Source organism: Cebus imitator, unplaced genomic scaffold (genome assembly GCF_001604975.1).
Source record: "Cebus imitator isolate Cc_AM_T3 unplaced genomic scaffold, Cebus_imitator-1.0 Scaffold654, whole genome shotgun sequence".
NCBI lineage: Eukaryota > Metazoa > Chordata > Mammalia > Primates > Cebidae > Cebus > Cebus imitator.
In genome coordinates this window covers 715,093-721,287 of record NW_016107969.1, presented here as the reverse complement: position 1 = coordinate 721,287, position 6,195 = coordinate 715,093, and the positions used below count along the sequence as shown (strand labels likewise).

The window sequence follows — 6,195 nt, the reverse complement described above, 5'->3', positions numbered from 1 at the left end:
GTGATCCACCCGCCTCGGCCTCCCAAAGTGCTGGGATTACAGGCTTGAGCCACCGCGCCCAGCACCGAAACCCTGTTTTTTTAATAAAAAAAAAAAAGAAAGAAAGAAAAGAAATCTAAACACCACGTAAGTGGTTGGAACTCTTAATAAATGCCCAGCATGAAAATTTGAGACACTTACTGGCAGAGGTCCTACTCTGGCATCAGGTGGTGTCACTGCGATGAAACCACCAACTCTTGATTTCTCCAAGGGGAGGGAAAGTATGGAAAGGTCTATATAATATCCTGACTTTTCAGGGCACTGCCTGAGGGACAAGTTTCTCTCTTGGTTGAATAGAAACACTGAAAGTGAGAGGGTACCAGGTCAGGGAAACCACCGAGAATAAACACAACCAACATAAACCAGAGTCTGCAGTAACGTAGGCGGACACTAGGGGGCGAACCAGACCACAGTTTACCATGAAAACACAGCTACTGCGGAATTGCAGACTGTCAACAGGAGGGCGCCTGAAGAAAAATTGGCAAAGCTTCTCAGGTAACTGCAAGCAAGTTTGTCCGAAACTTGCTGAAATGCACATAAGCAAAAGTGGTAATTTAAAAAATGATTGAAAAAAGTTAATCATTGAGACACAACTCTTCTTATTTAACTGTGTGTACGTGTGATGTATGTGCATTAGCATATGCATGCAGAAGCCCATGGTTTTGTTATTGTTTCTGGTTTTGTTTTTTAAAGATGGGGTTTCACCATGATGGCCAGGCTGGTCTTGAACTCCTGACCTCAGGTGATCCACCCACCTCGGCCTCCCAAAGTGCTAGGATTACAGGCGTGAGCCACCGTGCCCGGCAAAGCCCATGGTTTTTTTCTCAAAGACACATCATCACTTGAAATGAGTTTTATTTTTAAAACACCTGGCTTTTTCCCCGGCGACCCCCACTCTTTGCTGAGGTCTGCTCAGCCCCTCCCTGCCAAGGCCCCGCCTCCCCATCCACTCCACCCCACCAACTTCCCCTCCACTACCTGCCCCTTTGCTGCGGTCCAACCAGGCTCCGCCCCTCCCCGCCAAGGCCCCGCCTCCATTCTCCCCACCCCTCCCAACGCCCGGCTTCCCCGACACCCCCGCGACCCGCCCCTTTGCCGCTGTCCGCCCAGGCCCCGCCCCCAGGCCGGCGACTCCCTTTCCTGCCCCTGCAGTTTCTTGCAAACCCGGAAGCAGATCTGGTGGAGCGAAGGCTGGGCCTCGCCGCATGAGTTTCCATCTACCTAGATTAAATGTGTGTTTTGGAGAACGTTTAACTTAGGTAGAGGAAAACTCACCTGCGCTTCTGTACCCCATGTCCGGGGGTTCCCATAACCCTTAAAGTCCCTGCACGGCTCCCTCCATTCCAAATTGTAGGGCTGATGGCCCATGGGGTTGTGGGGTGTGCCTCATGCTGTGCTGAGGCTCAGGATCCGAGAAATAAAGAGACAGGACACAGAAGTACAAGGAAAACGCAGCTAGGCTCGAGGGGCCATGCCACCTATGAGCGGAGTCAGGTGAGGCCTCGAATGTCCAGAAGCATATTTATTATGTATAGGTTACGGGGCAGGGCAGTGAGTGAAGTCATCTTTAAGGATAGTGATACGGTCGTGAGCAATAAAACAAAGGGTCCACCCCCATTAGGTCACCTAGGCTCGGAGGTGGACGGTGCACAGCAAGGAGTCCATTCCCATCAAGGAAAGGGCCGTGTGCAGTAAGGGGTCTGTAAGTTTGAGGATCCCACAGGGTCATGGGGTGAGCCTTATGCTGTGCTGAGGCGCAGGATCCGAGAAATAAAGAGACGGGACACAGAAGTACAAGGAAAACGCAGCTGGGTTCAGGGGGCCACGCCACCTATAAGCGGAGTCAGGCGTGGCCCCGAATGTCCGGAAGCATCGATATTTATTGTGTATAGGTTAGGGGGCAGGGCAGTAAGTGAAATAATCTTTAAGGATAGTGATAGGGTCGTGAGCAATAAAACATGGGGTCCACCCCCATTAGGGCACCTAGGCCAGGAGGTGGACAGCACGCAGCAAGGGGCCCGTTCCCATGAAGGCAAGGGCCGTGTGCAGTAAGGGGTCCACCCCCATTAGGTCACCGAGGCTTGAAGGTGGGCCATGAGCAGTGAAGAGGGTGCAGTGTTGCGATACTTCTATCTATGGGCAAACTACCTCTAAGATTTATGGGGGGATGCTTTAAGTCACACAGTAGTGACAGAGCTGTCAGGGTTACTGCCACCTACTGGCAGCTTCCAGTAAGTTCTATATGAAGATGCTTTTCGAGCAGCACAGTAGCAAGAGTTGATAAAGTTCACAGTCACCAAGGTGGTTGCTGGTCTGAGGGCAGCCTTCCACAAGAACTGGAGCAAGATCATACAACTCCTTTATCAGAAGGAGTGGCTCGGGCCCCAATCCTGCCATACAGCGGGTATCTTTACGATACTAAATGCTGCCGCCTGGGCCATGGATTCTTGTCCTGGTATAACTGTTTTCCCTTAAATCGTGCTCTGCACTGCATTTGCTGTAGGCATTCCTCCAAATATAAGCTCTTATTCCTTAATACATGCTCTGTACTGTGTCCACTCTAGGCATTCCCCCGAATATGAACTAAGATATAGGTATATATGTAGGGAAATATTCTTTAGGCACTCATACTATCAACTATTATATGATTATATAAAGAGGATTATATAAAGGGATTCTTCAAACCCTAATTCTATAAACTAATGTATGATTATATAAAGGATTATATAAAAGAAAACAGCTGAGTAGTAACACTGTAAAGTGAGATATTCCTCAAGCCCTAACTGTGCCAGGGTTCTGCTTAGGTCTCTTTCCTCGGTGCCTATATGGGGGGTTACCCACACTGGCCAACAGTTTTAACACAAACCGTTTTCAACTTGGTAAGAGGAAAGCATTTTGGTTTCTAACGTAAGTGGTCCACGTAAGTCTACTCCTTCACCTTACAACTGCTTCAAACGTGAACTCTACTCCCCAGGTCACAATGAACACTCCAGGGTTTCCTGACCGGGAAAACACCCGGCCCGGGCTCCGCCCCCGCGTTGCGTCCGCAGACCACGCCTCTCCCCTAGGCCACGCCCCCAGACGGTCCGGGTTCTTCTCCGCGCGTGCGCAGTTTCCTGCAGTTCCGGAAGCCGGAGCCGTTGGTTGGAGGTGACGCCGCGGAGCGTGAGTGTCCCTCAGTATGACTTGAACTTGCGAATCGCCACACCCCGTTTCCACACCCAGTTCCCCGGCTCGCTACAGACCTTAAGATCCCCGCACCGCGCCCTCCACCCCAGGTGAATACAGGCCTCGCGATGTGGGTCCGGAGTCGCTTCCCTTCAGGTTGACGTCTCTCAGAGGCTGCTCCCTGTCCCTGGCCTTTTGCTTCTTCCTCCCGCTTAAAACCCTTTCCCGTCCCCTCCTCCTGTCCCGCGCTTCTTCAAGTCCTCACCGGCTAGGTTGATTCCCGCCCTGGGCGCCTCCCAGCCTCACCCTCCTGGGCCCCTGGAGCGCAGCGCGGCAGTCCGGGTCCCGGGGAGCCCGCGTCCTCTGCCTGGTCCTGGGATCCTGCAGACCCCACCGCTGTCCTAAGACGCCCTCCTCCTCGTGCCGGGCCCTGCTGCTCCCCAGGTCTCCCCTCCGCAGTCACCGCTTCCCTCAGTCCGCGTTGGGAGGGGCCCGGGGCCTGTCCTGTGACACCTGACCAGCTCCACCCGCTGGAAAATGTGCTCCTCGGGGATGCAGGCGTCTTGCTCCAAACCCTCCTGTGAATGCGTGGGATCGGGAGACAGAGAGGGACAGGGAGAGAAGCAGAAAAACTGAGACGGAAAGAATGACGGAAACCCATAAACAGCTGGCAAAGCAGAGGATGGGCGAGGATTTGCAGCCATAGTAAAAGTGAAAGAAGGAGCTGAGAAAGCAGAAGGGAGAAAAGCTACTGGAGAAATGTAGAGAAAAGTGCGATGTCCAGAGAGATGAAGGGACGGCATGGCAGGGAGAGGGTCAGATGGGGGAGGCTCTTCAGACAGAGAGTCGGGGAGAGGAGAGATTTGGAGCCAGGTCAGACAGAGAAGTGTGGTGCTGGGACAGCAAGAGGGGGCAGTGGGCGACAAGGAGAGCAGAGGGAAAACCACAGCAGGGGGAGGCCTAGGGCCTGTGAGTGCCAGAGAGTGGGGACAAGGAGTATAACAGGGAAGAGAGGATTTACAGGGGGAGCAGAGATGGGAGAAGAAAGAGGCAGAAATGTATATAGAGACTGGGGACAACGAAAAAATTGGGGAGAAAGAGCAGTCAGAATTGAAACAAGGCCCCAGAATAGGACAGAACAAGTGGAAGAGGAGGAAGGAAGAAGAAGGAGGGAAGAAGAGGAAGAAGGGGAGAAGAAGACGAAGAAGGAGGAAGAAGGGGAGAAACAGCAGGAAGCATAAAACGACTTGGAAAGAACCAGGGGGATAACACAGAAAATAAAAAATAATCTAATGTGAGAATGACAGAGATGCAGAGAATGAGGGAGGGAAAGACACAGCATGGAAGCGAGCGAGGGACCCTGGGTCCAGGTGAGTGGTGCACTGATTACATGTGATGACTACATTGTGACATTGGTTTCTGGGTTTATAATAATGCAACACATTTAAAATACGTGTACTCAGATTACGCAGATGTGAATGAGAATTGAAGAAACTCCTTTATGTAAAATGCCTAAGACATGTGCTTTTGACAATTGTTAGTATTAGGGTATAGCTTCATTTGCAATCGCTCTTGAAACCAGAGGATCGTGACTTCACTCGTTTCGTTTTGAGTCACCACTTCCCTTTTCCTGGAATAGGGTAGGGTTGGGCGAGTGTAGGAACTAAGAGGAAAAACAAAAATATTTTTCCTTTGGTTTTTCTTCCTGTCACACTCAATACCACAGTGCACATTCTATACAATATCTCATCTCCACTCACCAAAATCTGCGATTTTCTCCCACCAGCAACCCATTCTCTGTCAGACGAACTGAGTGTCCTATAGTTTAACTCAGTTCTGAAACTATGTACCTGGACTTAGCATCAGATCCCACTGGTTGAGGCTCAGTTCCACGAAACTGCCCCACCTCAGGTGCCAGTTGCAAGTCTCACATTGAGACCTGAACTTCTGAGCGACCAGCTATAGAGTGGGGATTCCCTTGACATCCCCTCCAATACCTCGGGTTCTGTTAATTTAGGAGTGTAGCTCACAGAACTCAGGGAAACACTTTACTTAGTTTACACATTTATAAAGGATATCACAGAGGATACAGATGAACAGTCAAAAGGAAGAGCTGTCCTAGAAAGTTAAAGCAGAGGAGGGTTTAAGAGAACCACAGTATTTGTCAGGTCACTCAAAAATATAAGTGACAGACACCACTTACATACTGCATCTGAAATGAGGAGCAGTTTTAAACTGAGCTCTGAACCTGTAGCACCTCATTCTATCCTTTAAAAAAAAACACAGAGTCTCACTCTGTCACCCAGGCTAGAGTGCAGTGGCGTGATCTTGGCTCACAATAGCCTCTGCCTCCTGAGTTCGAGCAATTCTCCTGCCTCAGCCTCCCGAGTAGCTGGGATTACAGGTGCGTGGCACCACACCCAGCTAATTTATATGTATATATATACACACACACATATATATGTGTATATATATATTATATATGTATATATATAATATATGTATGTACACATAATATATGTATACATATATATTTTATATATATTATATATATATATTTTATATATATATATATAATATATATATAAATTTTTTTTTCTCTCTTTTTAAAGATGGGGTTTCACCCTGTTGGTCAGGCTGGTCTTGAACTCCTGACCTCAGGTGATCCACCCGTCTTGGCCTCCAAAGTGCTTGGATTACAGGCATGAGCCACCACACCCGGCCATAATTTTTATTTTTTTTTAATTTTTTTTATTTTTTTTTGAGACGGAGTTTCACTCTTGTTACCCAGGCTGGAGTGCAATGGCGCGATCTCTGCTCGCCGCAACCTCCGCCTCCTGGGTTCAGGCAATTCTCCTGCCTCAGCCTCCTCAGTAGCTGGGATTACAGGCACACGCCACCATGCCCAGCTAATTTTTTGTATTTTTAGTAGAGACGGGGTTTCACCATGTTGACCAGGATGGTCTTGATCTCTTGACCTCGTGATCC

General features: G+C 49.5%; 3 protein-coding genes across 5 annotated transcripts in view; 2 read left to right on the top strand and 1 right to left on the bottom strand.

Moving 5' to 3' along the window:
• Positions 1–6,195, bottom strand: part of LOC119469431 (zinc finger protein 160-like) — a 609,418-nt gene that overhangs the window by 29,514 nt on the left and 573,709 nt on the right. The gene's annotated exons all lie outside the window — the stretch shown is intronic.
• The window catches only part of LOC108295642 (zinc finger protein 160), a 97,648-nt gene that overhangs the window by 3,273 nt on the left and 88,180 nt on the right, over positions 1–6,195 (top strand). The window lies entirely within an intron of this gene.
• The window catches only part of LOC108295641 (zinc finger protein 347-like), an 18,677-nt gene continuing 15,546 nt past the window's right edge, over positions 3,065–6,195 (top strand). The window contains 1 exon segment of the mRNA XM_017517932.2: positions 3,065–3,317. The gene's annotated coding sequence lies outside the window, so the exon portion shown is untranslated.